Here is a 17,363-nt window from a genome sequence, read left to right as displayed (position 1 = left end):
GCAGAAAGTTACTTAAGAAAGGGATGGGAAAAACAGCCTAGCTAGCTTGTCTGCTCATATAATAGCATAGATCTATACTCACCCTTTTAAAAGAATTAGTCTTTTCATTAATTCTTAGTGAATTTCAGACAATGGGATGCATCCGTTGATTGTTTGTCAGGAATGTCCCAGAGACCCCTCCCCCAAACAATACAAGCTTTTGCTATTAGTCTTGATTGCCCACCAAAACCTTATAAATAGTAAGGTCCCATTCATAACTCCCTTTTTTTTAGAGATGTTGAGAGGTGTGGTGTCAGGAGTCATCTTCTCTTATCCATGAGCTTTCACTACCATTACCACTAACATCACCTCAATTTGCATCTTCACTGAGCTTCTTCTTCCCAGTCCATTCTAATAGTAGCATCTCTTTAACCCCTGTTACTAATGGATTACATTTTTATTTAAAGAAATACATTTTAGAAGGTGCAAAAACATACTGCAAAGAACTGATGATGGTCAGTTAAATTTCAACAATGTGCTCCTGTTTCCTCTTCTCTTGAAAGCAAGAACAAAAGCAAACAAACCAAACCAAAAACAAACAAACCAAAAACCAAACAAACCAAAATCCACAAACTTGTGAAACATAACTTAGCTGAACATGGTTTAGAGGACTAGAACAGCAACAGTGGCCATAGGGGGAAAAGCTGAGGACAGAAGTGTAGACCATTTCAGTGGTAAAATTAATTATCTCCAATCCAATTGTGTCCAAGATGTCATAAGATGTGTGTCATCTGGACATGGGATTCAACTGGAGGACATTGGATGCAGACAGTTGACCTCACATTCTGTGTTCACACTAATTGTTTATGTGTGCCTGATATTTTTGGGTATCCCCTTCCACATCTATAAAATAAGCATGACCACAGTACCACCTTGAAGCATCAGGGTTGGGTGACTCAAAATGATGAAATGCTTGGGATGGGGGGATGGATTGAAATAATGAAGTATAACTCCTTGCTATTTTTGTTACTTTTGTATTGCTATGACTAAATACATTCCAAACAACTCAGGAAGGAACCATTTATTTGGCTTCATGGCTTTGGAACGATTTCATTACATGAGGTGGGGAAGGCACAGTGGAATTTACAGCAACTGGAAGCTTCTCTGATGATAAATGGAAAGGCCATGGGGGAAGAGGAGGGGGAGGGTGGGGCTTTGAGGAGAGGAGGGAGGGGAAGCTCTGTTCAGGATACAAAATTAATTAATTAATTAATTAATAATGAAAATAATAAAGAGCTCAAAGATGGAGGAGGGTGGTGTAAAATGCAGTCTTCCGGATGCTACACAATGATTATATCCATGTACTCATGCTAGTTCTGTTATGCACATAAAACCTACAAAATTTCATGCCATACAAAAACCCCAATATAGATGTGGTGAATTATTTTCATACCCACCCCTTATGAGGAGCTATTGGAAATTTGATAGCTGCTTGATAGAGAGAATGATTCTTTTTTAAAATGTATCATTATTTATTATATTAATATGCTCCCAGTCTTTCCAGTTTTTATTTTTTTATTATTTTATTTATTTATGATCCAGCCATTGTCCCTGTCTTAGTCCCCTATCCTACAGTTCTGCATCCCATTCCTCCTCTGAGAAGATGCTTCTCTGCCACAAGGTCTTACCCATTCCTGGTGCTTCTCTCCTCTCCCACTGAGGCCAGCTAGGCAATCCTCTGCTATATATGTGTCAACGTGGGGATGGGGCTCAGACCAACTCATGTATGCTGCCTTGTTGGTGGTTATGAGTCTGGGAGCTTCCAGGGATTCAGGTTGACACTGCTGGTCTTCCTATGGAGTCACCTTCAGCTTATTCCAGTCTTCTTATAATTCAACCATAGGGGCCCCATCTTCAGTCCAATGGTTGGGTTTAAGAATCTGGATCTGTCTCAGTCCCCTGCTGAAGACCAGAGGACAGCCATTTTAGGCTCCTGTCTGTACACTATAGCATCAATGCTCTATAAAATAATAGTGTCAGGCCTTGGTGCCTCCCCACGAGATAGATTCCAAGTTAGGCAGATCACCGTACAACCTTTCCTTCAGTCTCTTCTTCATTTTTGTCCCCGAAGTTCTTTTAGACAGGAACAATTCTGGGTCAGAAATTTTGACTATGGGCCAGCAACCCTGCATTTCTAGACCAATTAGACAAGACTAATTCTTGGACAAAAGTTTTATAAGTGGGTTGGTGTCTCCATCCCTTCACTAGGGGTGCTGTCTGACTACAGGAGATCATCTCTTCAGCTCTCTACTGTTGGGCATTTTGGCTTTGACTTTAATCACATTTCAGAATGCAAATGTGGACTAGGTTGTGACAGTTTTGATCTACAGTTTCTTACCACTTCACATGAAGTACTGTTTACTTGATAAACTCTCACCCAGCATATGTAAGGCACTGAGTCCTTCAAGACTCAGATAGATAATGACTAATTTCAAAGGAAACCATAACTCTTGAATAAGCCAGTGTTAAAATATAGCAAAACTCACATTAAAAATCACCACAACTCTTAACTCTTAACATCATAACTTAGAGATAACACTGTCTGAACTAAAATATGAGTTAATAAGTGCACTACTTAAAAGATAACAAGATGAGAAATAGCAGCAAGTTGTATTAGAATATATATATATATATATATATATATATATATATATATATATATATATATATATTCTACAGTTCTGCATCCCATTCTTCCTCCCCAGTCCATCTCTGAGAAGATGCTTCTTTGCCACAAGGCCTTACCCATATATATATATATATATATATATATATATATATATATATATATATGTATGTATATCAAATAACCAATAAACTAAAGTGACCAAGCAACAAACAAGTGCAGAAAAGGACAAGCCTATGTGTTAAATATGTGACAAGAGAAAGAAAGCAGAACTGACTGAAGCTATGAGTTTTATTAAAAAATGGGAAGAGGAAAAGGAGTATTGAAAATTAAGAATTATAGGTTGAATGTGATAGCTTATATTCATATCCTTGGCACTCAGGAGATTCAGGAGAAAGACCACAAATCTATACAGCAGAGAGGGGGGGGAGAAATAAAAAAAATTAAAAATTACAACTTTCCATTCCTGTCCCTCTTTTATGCTTTCCCATGATCTCATGAACCAAGTGACCCATGTCTCCTCTTGGGCTTGCTTGACTGAAGCCCCTGAATCTGTTCCTTTCTCTGATCTCTGCCCTCAGTTTTATGGTTGGTTTCTTGATCTCAAAAGATGTCTTGCCTATGTCTTGAATTGACTGTCCTCTTGTTCCACTTTTGTCTCTCATGACTCTTACTGAGAGCCATCTTACTAAAGACTTTCCCAACATCTTACGAAAGACTCTCCTTGTCAATCTGATGTCAGATCTGGGATTTCTGTCTCCATACTTGAACTTTTCCTTGTTATATATCTTGGAGGCATTTATCATCAAGTTTTATGGATCTATTCTGTGTTTTCCTGTTTGTTCTATGCCTGTCCTCATTAAGAATAGAAACTCCAAGAGCTCAGGGAAGACCTGTGGTGTGCAGGGATCCTCGATGTTTGATTGAATGTTTTTTTTTTCATTTATTTTTTAATTTTATTTTTATTTATTTATTTATTTATTTATTTAATTGAATATCATCTTCATTAACATTGCCAATGGTAAAGCCTTTCCCCATATCCCCCTCCCCTAAGACCACCAACCCCTCCCCCTCCTCCTTCCCCCTGCCTCCATGTATATGGCCCTCTACCCAACACACTCCCACATCTCCCCCCTCAATTTCTCTTTGTTGGGGCCTCTCTTGAGCCTGTACCTGACCAAGGACCATTCCTCCCACTGATGCCCAACAAGGCCTTCCTCTGCCACATTTTTGGCTGGAACAATGTTTGCCCCTTGGTTGATGGTTCAGTCCCTGGGAGTCTTGGGGCATCTGGGTGGCCATAATCATTGTTCTTCCCATAGGGATGTAAACCATGTCAGCTCCTCTGGATCATCCTCCAGCAACTAACCACACTGTCACTCACTGCATGTGAGCTTTCCAAGTACATAGATTGCAAATAATAATGGGTCATGAAGGCTTCCACTCAGATTTCAAAGGAAACCCAGGGAGTCTGGGAAATGTATGACAGAGCTGGACCCCAAGTAGGGAATTTCTGGGATGATGATGTGTAAAGTTGTAAGTAAAATTGAAGATGTAACAGAAACTCCAGTATATTGGAGATGCTAGGAATGTAGAATGTATGCCAAAAATAGGCATGGACAGTTTGTGGTACCATCCCCAGAGGCCATGTGGCTTGCTGCTGTCAAGGCCATAAGAGAGACTTACCAAGTCCCTCAATGCTCATATCATACTACAATCTTCCTAGACTTGAAGATGCAGGGTTGAGTATTTTATTTGTTGGGCTTGGGGCTTGATTGATTTCCTCCATCGCTTATGTATCCCATGCTTTCCTTCTGCAATAAGAATGTTGAGTGTTTACCCTTAGCTACTTTGTCTTTGCGGTAAAGGTTTTTTGTTTTTTTTGGGGGGGTTGGGGTTTTTTTGTTTTTGTTTTTGTTTTTTTTTTTTGATTTTTGATTTTTACGAGGATCCACAGATAAGAGTTTGCCTTGAATCTCAGAGGGTATTGAACTTGCTACAAGTGTTTAGACCATGAGGATGCTTGGCAGCATTTTGCATCATGTGATGGACATGAGCCTTTTGGGTGTCAGAAATGCACTGTTATGGTGTAAGGAGATGTATTCTTTTGAGTACCAAATTGACAAGAAGTATGCGTGTGATGGTGGTTCCTTGTGAGGGGTGTGGGAAGATGTTAACTCATATTCCATTAACTATTTACATGCTATTGAGTGATGCAGTCTCTTATTAAAAGAGACCATAAAACTCTCTTCCTATTCTACACGTCAGCTAAAGGCTAGAATCTGTCCTTCCTGCATTAACAATCAGCTGAAGTCCTCAGATCATAAAGAATTAAGATACAAATTTTATGTCTTAGAAGACAAAGATTTCAAAAGTGGGATCTAAAATCTAAACAGTAATAATATCATACCATCCTATGCCCATCCCCCATCAAAGGTCAAGAACCAAGGAATCCAGGATCATGTACTGTACCAGGGGAGTCATCCTGGTGTAACTTGCTTTTCAAGATGAGATGCCTAATTACCTCATTTCTTAATACTGTTATGAACTTGTCATAACCTGCTGACCTCAAAAGAAAAGAACATTGAGGTTCATTCTTGGGCAGCTGTTAGTGCCATCTAAGACCATCAGGTCTTTACACTCTGTGAACTCTGTTTTAACTTTTGAGTTTAGGTATGATCCCTTGGGCTGTAAAAATAAACAACAAACTGGCAGTTATGTATATTATAAATGTGGCAAAACATAAAAGAATGATTTCAGGAAGAAATCTAATGGTGGGGTAGATTTTTAAAATAGCGTAATAGTAACAAGTAATATAAAATATCTGGGGTAACTCTAACCAAAAAAGTTAAAGATCTGAATGACAAGAATTTCAAGTCTCCCTAGAAAGATATTGAAGACATTAGAAAATGAAGAGATCTACCATGCTTATGGATTGGTAGGATCAACATAGTAAAACTGGCCGACCTACCAAAAGAAACCTACAGATTCAACACAATCATCACTAAAATTCTAACACAATTCTTCAAAGACATGGAAAGAATAGTTCTCAATTTCATATGGAAAAGCAAAAAACCCAGGATAGCAAAAACAATTCTCAAGAATAAAAGAACTTTTGGCAGAATCACTATCGCTGACCTCCAGCTATATTACAGAGCAACAGAGACAGACAGATTGGCCAATGAAATAGAATTGAAGACCCAGAAATAAAATCACACATTAATGGATACTTGATCTTTGACAAAGAAGTCAAAAATATACAATGGACAAAAGAAAGAATCTTCAATAAATGGTGCTGGTAGTTTGCATGTAGAAAATGAAAAGAGATCCATTTTTGCCACCTTGAACAAAGTTCAAGTCCAAGTGGATCAAGGACCTCCACATGAAACCAGATACATTGAATCTAATAGAAAAGAATGTGGGAAAGAGCCTCAAACTCATTGACACAGGAGAAAATTTCCTAAACAGAACTCCAATGACTCAGGCTCTAAGATCAAGAATTGATAAATAGGACCTCATGAAACCAAAAAGTTTCTGTAAGGCAAAGAACATAGTCAATAGGACAAATTGGCAACCTAGGGATTGGGGAAAAACTTCACTAACTCAACATCTGATAGAGGGCTAATATCCAATATACATAAAAAAAAATTCTAGAAGCTAACTTCCAAAAATCCAAACAACACAATAAAAAAATGGGGTATAGAACTAACAGAACTGAAAACAGAGGAATCTCAAATGGCTGAGAAGCACTTAAAGAAATGTTCAAAGTCCTAAGTGATTAGAGAAATGCGAATAAAAATGACCCTGAGATTCCACCTTATATCAATCAGAATGGCTAAGATCAAAAACTCAAGTGGCAGCAAATGTTGGAAAGAATGTGTAGAAAGAGCAACATTCTTCCATTGCTCGTGGGAACACCTTCATAGAAGCAGGGGGAGGGGTGATATGATAGGGGGTTTCAGGGGAGGTGGGAACCAGGTAAGAGGATAACACTTGTAATGTAAATAAATGTTTAAAAAAAGGGGGGAAAAGACTTAGGTTCAAGACATAAAGAGCAAAGTGAGGTAGCCCTCAGTTCCTGAAGGTCCCAGACAATTGTTGAGAAAGCAGGAAGAGATTTTCCCTTTTCTTGCACAACCTCTTTTATCTTATCCTATTTGTTGAGCCTTTTTTGTTTGTTTGTTTTGTTCGAGACAGGGTTTCTCTGTGTAGCCCTTGGCTGTCCTGGAACTCACTCTGTAGACCAGGCTGGTCTCGAACTCAGAAATCTGCCTGCCTCTGCTTCCCAAGTGCTGGGATTTGTGCCACCACCGCCCAGCTTTGTTGAGCTTCTTAATGTGATTTGCCTTTGCTGCCAGGAAGCATTTTGTTATTAGCCTGGGTCTATTTGTCCCTGACATGGTGTAATCCTGAGTGGAGAGTGATCTCAGAGAACACACACTCTAGAGAGAATGGCATTGGGACATTGAGCAGTTTTGAGCCACACATCACCTAGCTTCTAGTCTAGAGCTTATGTGTCTCTTTCAGAGGTACCCAGGACCAAATACAGGTTCTTCCATACTTTGGTCAAACTTATTGATGACTCAGGCTACATTGAAGCCAGATAAAGACACACAATAAGCCTTTAATCTTTCCTTTATCTTGCCAGAACTAGACTGATTTTTAGTTTTTGAGGATGTACCAGAGCAGGGAGGATGAGGAAATGAATTTCTTAAGTGGAGAAGGCCAAAAGCAGAAGGTCGCTGAAATGGGGGGAAACTATTCCACTGATCTATATTCAGAATAATTAAGAAAACATGATGGGAAAAAAGAATAAAAAGAAGAAAGAAAACATGATGGTTTGGAGCATTCTCCAATTTGGTAGAAAACATGATGGGTTCATCTATCTCCAATTTCCATCACACTACTGGGCATTCTTGCTGAACCCAGAGTAGTTAGAATATTGGTGGCATTTCTTTGGGGATTAGGAGACACTGGGTTTGCAAGTGCCTTCTGTGGGTAACTTTGAAGATATTTATTTTATCTTGATGGAACTAGAGTGTTTTTCCTAAGAAGCTCTTAGAATGTCCAGCTATTTAGGTTTAAGAAGAAACTGCTTTGCTATACTCTGCATGGCTCCAGGGATTGGTCTGACTTGAGTGGTGAAGAAATGATGGGAAGACTAACACAAACACAGAAAAGCTGCCATCAGTTGGACCAGGCTTTCTATGGAGAAGCCGTAGAGTCCTGGAAGCTTAGCGTGTTTATTATATACAGTTTAACAAGGAGGCACGGCACTTACATATGAATAAAGTGGTGAGTTTGCTATATACATAGTTGAACAAAGAGACAGCTTTAGCTAATTTAGGTAATTTAGGTAATTTAGCTCTTAGCAGGAGCATTCTGTGTAGGGGAGCAGTCTTCAGGCTGTAAACACAGGAGTGGGAATAAAGCTAAGGTGTTCATTTTTGGCACATTCTATCAACATCTGCACATGGACCAGAGGAAGGAGACTTTGCCATCCCCCAGAGCCTCACCTTGGGAGGGCTCTGTCACTCTTAGGGTGTGAGACACTAGGGTCCTGGATATGGCTGTGCTCATATCAAACAATGCATGTTCACTCACATCTTCACATGTTCTCTCCAGGCTTGCCTACCCAAGTGGCTATGGGCTCCCTGATCACCCTCCAGACTGCCATCCAGGATAAAAGCACAAATGAGTAGCCTTTCTTAAGTCCATATCCTTTTGGAACGGAACTATCTACAGTGAGAAGGAAAAACAAAGCACACCTAAAGTGAATGGGATATGGCAGGACAGAGATAGAGCAGGAAGCCTTGAGCAAAGTTAGCGAAGAATGGCATGAGTGCACAGAAGCACAGAGGCCCCAGCACTGCATAGGAGTTCAGTTAAGTGGCAAAGCTGTGACTGCACAGACTCCAAATCTGGAATCACTGCATTATCACCGTGCAGAGCCATCCAGATGGACTCTACATACTCGTGGCTCCTGATGCCATCCTGCCTAGACCTCAGTGTCTTGACCAATAATAAATGCCCAGACAGCTCCCTTCCTGTCATCTTCCCACTATACCCAAGAACCCCAGGGAGAACTAAAAGGAAGTGGAGAAAGAAGGAAAGGGGAATGAAGGAAAGAAGGAAGAAAGGCAGGATAGAAGGAAGAAAGGAGAGGAAGGAGAGGAAGAAAAAAGGAGGGAAGCAAGGAACAAGGTGGACAAGTAAGGAAGAAGTAATTTCTGAAGAAGTCCAGAGGGAGAGGAAGAAGACATTTATGGCCCTCTGAGGTTATTAGGGATTACCAGAGAGCTTCTGTGGGACATGAGTGATGTAAGGTTTTACAATGTTTTCAATTTATGATTTTTTTCTTCCCTACAGTAGAGAAAACTTTGAACCTAGACTCATGACTAGATGATTCCTGTCACAGGAGTCTGCAAGTGGAGGGTGCCCCTATGATGCTTAGCTACCTGGAATGTGCCTGCACTTGGAATGGTTCCTCTCAGGTGCCCCAGAATAAATAGGAATTTTAATAAATCCCCCCCCCCCATTTGCTTGGCTTGTTGTCTAGTGGCGGCATATATTACATTTCAGTATATACCTCCAGGGGGAATTTCCAGGTTCTTAAGTCCTAGAATCAAGAATTGGCCCAGAGACAATCATAGAAGAGGCTCAGAGAGTTTATTAGGAAAAAACACACTTCTGAGGGGGAGTGCAGACTAGAACAAAGAGAGAAGGTTTAGTAGTTCCATAGACCTTCTGTGTTAAGTATTGGAGTTTTCATGTCACATAGCTCATGATTTAGGGCTCATTTGTATAACAAAGGGCATTTGGATCATTTGCATAATATAAGTTTTCTTCTACTTGCTAAATTGCATGTAGTTCTATATGCAACGTCATACACTGCAAGATTCTTTGCCAACTGAAATTTTCCTGGGGTGTGCGCTTCAGCCTTGTAATAAGTTGTAGGTTACCTGCTGAAGTGCTTTTGTAATTGCCCCCAGTAATCTAGATGCAGTAAGCCTTGACTAGGCCAGGGGGGCAGGTGGTAGGTAGTTCAGCTTTCATTTTTGCCAACTTGTTTCTCACAGATGCTGATTTCATAAGACTTTCTGTTAAGGCCTTCTGGATCTCATTCTCTACTCTATTCTCCTACTTCATATCTTTGACAAGTTATGTATTCATTCACTGCTCAGTTCCCATGTTGGTTAAATGGCTTGCTCATACTTACCATGCCTGATGGGTTATGAGTGTGGAGAGTGCCACCTTGTGGGCTGTGTATGGATCTTTGCAGGTAATGTTCTGCCATTGAGCTATACCTCCCTATGTGTAGGTCTCTGCTGGAGATAGGTCACCATTGATTCAGTAGTAGAAGCCAACGAAACTTTAATAGAGAACTCACATCAACATCTTTTCTTTCCTGTGGCTGCTACAACATATTGTTACAAAATTAGTGACTTAAACATATCGGAATGCACTGTCTTGCAAGTTGACTTCAGGAGTCATATGACACTAGATATGAACAGTTGTTATTATTTAACACTGGAAGTGAACAAATATATCTTAATACTTGACAGGGAATCTAAAACATACCAAAGCAAGGAAACTATCACTGTCCAACTTTGTGCACTAGTGAGTTTTATTCAGGCTACTTATGGGAGCAGGAATGACTCAAATATAGTTGTATCAACAAAAGTTCACCCCAACATGGGTGACATCTCACAAAAGCCTAGAACCCTGTAGCTCACTAAATGAGTTACAGGCAGATAAATAGGTTGGAGGGTATCTTTCCTAAACAGAGCAGCTGGTCTGGGCTTCTTGCAAGCAGCTAGGTTTGTGGCAGCTCAGCCTGTCTGAGAGTGTCTCTCAGCAACAGAGAGGGGCATGGTTAATATGGTCAGTTTTAGGGACTTCCTGAAACTTTTAAAGCCTCTCAAAATGTCTTTGCCACTTTGACCACTTGCTGTGTGGTTGAGGAAAAGTTCTGTGGTCCTGGGTTGATGGTGTTCATACGTGTGACTCAACTACAACTTGGCCCAATTTCATTGCTATGCTCTACACAAAGCCCCACTGATCATATTGGGCAATTGATATAGGGAGTGTGGTGGGGAAAGTACCTTCTGAAACTGACTACCTATCTTTAGAGGAAATAAAAAAGGCCATTACCAAACTCACTAACCCTAAGTTATAAGAAATAACAGAAGAGCTTCCAAAACCCCACTTTTGGCCTAGGCCATCTGTAACAATGCACAAACACACTAATATGGATCCCAAGAATCTAGAGGGCTAAGCCATCCTGACTGTACAGTTTGTAAGCCAGCTATTAGATGAAACCTTGGACCAGTGGTCCCTGTGTCATTTCTACTTTATTAGACATAACTTTCACATCTTCAGAAGGAGAGGCCATGAATGCCAAACTGGAGGAAGAAATAGACAAGAGAAAAGCCTAATTAATGATTCTAGCAACCATTTCTCCCCTTTCCATTTCAGGACATCTTATATCTTATTGTAGTGGCCACTTGATTCAGCCTATAGTAAAAAACCTCTTTTCTGCTATATAAAACTGTACCTAGAACGTTGCAGCTGAAAGTGTGCAAATCCACTGGTCTATCCAAGGGCTATGTTCTAGCTGCAAAGGGAGAAGTAACTGAAAGGGAGACTGTCTCACCTTTGTTGGGGAAAGCCAACCTCCATCTGGGGAACTTCAGACTTAGGTGAAACCTAAGGATCAATTTTCCTGATGCTGCTCTTAGACTATGACTGTGGAGCACCAAATAATGGAAAGGCCTCCTTACTCTTTTGGACTGAAGCTCTACATATTTTCCATCTCATGGATGAGTCTCAGCTAACCCCACATGTATATCTCTTTTGGATATTGGATTGAGTACCTTCTTTGGTTAGATTTTAGTCTCCACCCTTTTCACCAAAATTGAGGACAAACCCCAACCATCAGTTCGACACCCTGTAAGTTCTTTAAAAAAATCTTTATTCATTCCTTTCCAGTGCTAAATAGTTGTCTTATTATCTGCCTTTAGACATTATACCTAAACTTAAGACTTATTTAAGATTGTTGAGAGTTTAGAGACCATTTGACATTCCTGATACCTACTCCTCTGTCCTATAATTCAAGGGTTTTTGAAACCTCAAATTCTTTCCCTATAGTTTCTTATATAGACCCTTATATTACTCAAGCAGTTCCTTCTGAGGTCTACTGTTGATTCATTCCCAGATGCTCACTATAGTTTTTCCTGTGACAATTTCTCTTAAGTATCTGTCTTAGTCAGGGTTTCTATTCCTGCACAAACATCATGACCAAGAAGCAAGTTGGGGAGGAAAGGGTTTATTGAGCTTACACTTCCACATTGCAGTTCATCACTAAAGGAAGTCAGGACTGGAACTCAGGCAGGTCAGAAAGCAGGAGGTGATGCAGAGGCCCATGGAGGGATGTTTCTTACTGACTTGCTTCCCCTGGCTTGCTCAGCCTGCTCTCTTATAGAACCCAAGAGCACCAGCCCAAAGGTAGTACCACCACAAGGGGCCTTCCCCACTTGATCACTAATTGAGAAAATGCCCCACAGCTGGATCTCATGGAGGCACTTTCCCAACTAAAGCTCCTTTCTCTGTGATAACTCCAGCCTGTGTCAAGTTGACACATAAAACTAGCCAGTACAGTATCCATCAATTTCCATGAAATATAAATATCCTTCAAAGCAGTGGTTCTCAGCCTTGGGTCATGACCCATTTGGGATTCCATATCATATATTTACACTATGATTCATAACACTGGCTAAATTACAGTTATGAAGTAGCAATGAAATACTTTTATGATTGGGTGTCATCATAGCACAAGAAACTGTATTAAAAGATCACAGTGTTAGAAAGGATGAAAACCCGTGCTTTAAATCCTGAGGAATGAAAGGCCTTGTAGACTTTCACTGATAAATGACTGGATCAGCCCTGGAATTTTCTATGCAAGAATGTTATCATAGCCATAAAAAGTTAGATGGATCCTATGGAGTGGTACAGTACCTGAGGGTCATGTGAAATTGTGGTTCCTAACCATCCCATAAATTCAAACCCTTAAACCTTCTTAGAACAGATACCTTCTAACTAAAACCCATCATCCTATCAATTTCACTGTTGGAGAAGCACCATTCAGTATATAAATTATGCATTAGTTTGTAGCCTAGACAAACTAACTTTGAAACAAAATACTACTATAACTCTTCAGATCATAGTTTCATATGTCTATTAAGATTTTTTTCCCCTCAAAGACTCAAATGTGGCCAATGCACAGCCTCAGGGTAGGCAAGATATTCTGTCTATGATGGGCCAGTTGATAAAGCTAAAAAAAAAAAGACAGAGATCACAGATAAACTGCAAGGGGGAAATCAACAAGGTGGTGAACAAATGTATCGACCTGGGTGTTGCTGAGCTGGTCCCTGGAGTGCTTTTTGTGGATGAAGTCCACAAAAAGCTGGATATCGAGTGCTTTACCTACCCACACCGAGCCCTGGAGTCCTCCATCACAACCATTGTCATCTTTGCATTCAACTGAGGCAACTATGTCATCAGGCGTACTGAGGACATCGCTCCTCCACACAGAATCCCATTGGACCTGCTGGACCAGGTAATGATCATCAGAACTATGCTGTATAGAACACAGGAGATAGAGCAGATCATTATGATCTGAGCCCAAATGGAAGGCATCAGCATCAGCAAGGAAGCACTGAAATGACTCAGGGAGATTGGCACCAAGACCAGTCTAAGGTATTTGGTGCAGCTGCTGACCCCAGCCAACCTGCTGGCAAAGATCAATGGGAGGAGCAGCATTGAGAAGGAGCACAGTGGAAGAGATCAGCGAGCTCTTCTATGATGCCAAGTCTTCTGCCAAGATTCTGGCTGACCAGCAGGACAAGTACATGCAGTAACATTGGGTTTGGAGGTGCACCTAGAGGACAGATCCCACACCGTGGACAGAGTCTCGCCCCAAGCATGCTTTGCAGTGTTACAATTTCTTTGTAAATAATCATACGTCCATGATTGTTTCGAAGGATCCCTTTCCCACCTAGCTTGTTTTCTAATAAAGCTGAATAGGTTATTTTGATGATAAAAAAGAAATTATTGTTAAATTTCACTACCATGTCCACACTGAAGGACTTCAATATACACTAATTCAAGTTGATCCTTAGATTTATTAGGGTTTCTATTACTATATTAAACACCACGACCAACATGGGGAGGCATTTATTTCAGTTTACCATTCTGTATCACAGTCAGTCACCCAGGGAAGTCAGGAAAAGAACTCAAGCAGAGCAGGAACCTGGGGCCAGGGGCTGATGCAGGGGAGTGCTTCTTACTGACTTCCTCTTCTGTGGCTTGCTCAGCCTGTTTTCTTATAACATCCAAAATCCTGTAGGTAACACTGCTGACACAGAACTGTGTTCTCTCATATGAGGCATCAATTAAGAAAATGCACCACCCACCTTTCAACAGGCCAGTCTGGAGGAGACATTTTTCTCAATTGAGACTGATCGTACTTCTACAGGGTCGCCCTCACCTTCTTTCCACCTTTCCCTAATTCAACCGCAGGGGTCAGCAGCTTTGTACAAATATCTCAACCAGAGCCATCCAGCTTCTCTTCTCAGCTCTGTCAGCAAAAGACCATCATTCCTTACTCATAAGTTGAGCTTTCTGATGTGTAGAGACCAAAAGACAAAAACAAACAATAAACAAACAAACAAACCCCTGCTGTTTAACAATCAGAGTCTGACTGCTTAGAATCTGACCCACTGATCTATGAGGCCTTGTGCAAAACTAAGATTTTTACCCACTGTGCCTCATTTAAAGGTCTTTTCTTTGTCATCTTCTTTTAAGGATGTCCCTAGAAGAACCTGCGCATTAGCTGCACAAGAAGAGTAGTTGAGGAAGTAACAGTTTATATTATAGAAATCCTAGTTGCCTACTCTAGCAACTTAACACATGCTCTGCAAACCTGCTTTTACTGGACTTGGATCTGTTTTGACTACTGGTATATTTCTGCTATGTTTAGATTCTGAAATGTCCCTATCCATGATTTAAATTCCTGTTTCCCAGAAAGTGGTGCTGGTTTGGATGGTTAGGGAAATTATAGGAGGTCAACTGTGTCTCAGTAGTAGGTCATTGGGCACAAGTTATTGGGGTTATATTAATTTCGAAAGCTTCCTGTGCCAGGCTTTCTGTTTCTCAGCCTGCCATGATGCAAATGACCTCTGACATACACTCCTGCTCCTTCGTCATGCCTCTCTGAGCCAAAACAAATCATTCTTCTTTTACACTGTGTTCTATCTGCATTGGGTCACAGCAATAAAATAACAACAGGAAGTTGGCACGAGAAGCAGTGGGTCATCATTGAGACTAGATCTCACCATGTGACTCTGAGATCATTGGAGCTGACTTAGAAGATGAAATTTGCAAGATTTTGGAGAAGAGGACTGGAGAAGCACTAGAATGCTGGAATCATGACATAACAGGTGATTGAGTGAAAGTTCAGAAGACCAGAACATGGGTAAAAACACCAGCCATAAGCTGTTCTCAGAAGGTGACAGGTGGGAACAAGTATGACCATATCACTGGAGCTTGTGCTGTCACCACAACTGTTAATGAGCAGAGAAAAGAATTAAATATTTAAATCCAATCCAAAAATGTTTGGCTGCTCCCATGATATTCATGACAGTATTGTACAAGTGGGTATATCTTGCCAGGTTAGTCACTACTGTAACTTGACAGCTGGGTAAGATTGATAATTATTTTTCTCTGTTGGTAGTAAGCACAGCACTTTCTAACACTATGAAAGCTGGCCAGTAAAGGTAGAATCTTCAAGTTCAGTATCAGTTTGATTTCTCCCCATTCTGTGATACAAGTATGTAGTGTCTTTGATAATAGGGTCTTATAATCAACTTCTGGAAAGAAATGAAGAGTGTTGGCATTTTCCTGTGGTATTTGGTTTCTGGAGCCTTCCTGACCAACAATTCAAACTGAGATAATGGTAACCCATTCCTGTAACTGGACTTTTTATTGTTTAATCTGTGATCTCTAGTAAGGAAGAACATCATATAACCCTGTTAGGGTATAACTCCATTCAAATATATATTTAAATATTCATATATATTAAGTTTCTACAGCATCAGGTTTCTTTATGGTTCTTTTAGAAAGGTGTGCAGTGTTAAGGTATGCTCTACCAGATGAAACCAATACCTGGCACCATTATTACAACCTGTGGCTATAGAGATCATAGGCCATAGAGAAGAAACTACCATTATTATTATGTTAAATGGGAATAATATTACATAAACTTCTAATGGTTTATCATTTGTATATCTCTTTTTTAAAAAGTTTTATTTATTTTATGTATGTGAGTACACTGTCACTATCTTCAGACACACCAGTATAGGGCATCAGATCTCATTACAGATGGTTGTGAGCCACCATGTGGTTTCTAGGAATTGAACTCAGGACCTCTGAAAGAGCAGAGGATGCTCTTAACCACTGAGCCATCTCTCCAGCCCTGTGTATCTCTTAACCTTCATCCGAGAAGCTTCTTCTTGCAGGAGATGGTGATTAATATAGACCCACAACTGGTCCAGTAGCAGAGAATGAGAAACTGTAGAATGCTCCGTTCTAAATGGGAGATCTGTATCACATTCCTTCCTTCTAAAGCTTAGGGACTGTTGTGTAAGAATCCAAGAAGTGGGCTGGAGAGATGGCTCAGCAGCAAAAAGCACTGACTGATGCTCTTCCAGAGGTTCTGAGTTCAATTCCCAGCAACCACATGGTGACTCACAACTATTAGTAATGGGATCTAATGCCTTCTTCTGGTGTGTCTGAAGACAGCTACAATGCACTCATATAAATAAAATAAAATGAAGAAGTGGTAGACATCTTCAAGAAAACAATGCTTTCAGACACAACAGGGCAGAGGCATGGATGAACTCCCAATGGTTGTGACAGGATATAAAAATCCTGTACAAGCTCAAGCCAGACAAAAATTACAACTTGGAGAGGAGAAGTAGGCATATATCCCCACTCCAGCTGAAGAACTGTTAGCAATTAATAGCTGCTGGGAGAGGAAGAGTTAATTTTCTTTAAGCGTGTAGGCCCTGTATATTACATGTATATATCTTTTCAGGCCTGACAATTTAGTGTTGGATAACCAATTGAAATGTTATTTTCTAAAAAATCATTCTCCCACTTTCAGCATTTCTTAGTTGTTGGATACATGCATGCAACATTATTCAGACATGTAATATTGGATTTAGATATATATATATACATGAAGATAATAACAAATAATAATAGAGGCCATGATTTTGAAAAGGAACAAGGGAGAGTATATCAGATGAGATGTCCTTAGGAACAAGGGATGAGATATTACTTGAATTTGCAATGGCCCTATGGGCTCAAGTTTTCAATACTTTTTTTCCCAGCCTGATGTGGTTTTGGAAATATAGTTTTCCTGCTGTGCACTTTGGGGTTTTATTATTCTGACAAGGCTTACTGATTCACTCTCTGTGCTTCCTGTTTCACCATGATGTCAACAGCCTCTATCACACATCTATTGCACAAACTGAGCCTTTCTGTTATACATTCTATACTTTAATGAACCTAAATCCTTTGAAATTCAGAGCCAACATCACCCACAGTTTTTTATAAGATAGTTTGTCACAATGAT

This window comes from Apodemus sylvaticus, chromosome 3 (assembly GCF_947179515.1).
Source record: "Apodemus sylvaticus chromosome 3, mApoSyl1.1, whole genome shotgun sequence".
Classification (NCBI taxonomy): Eukaryota; Metazoa; Chordata; class Mammalia; order Rodentia; family Muridae; genus Apodemus; species Apodemus sylvaticus.
Note: the sequence above shows the minus strand (reverse complement) of the source record.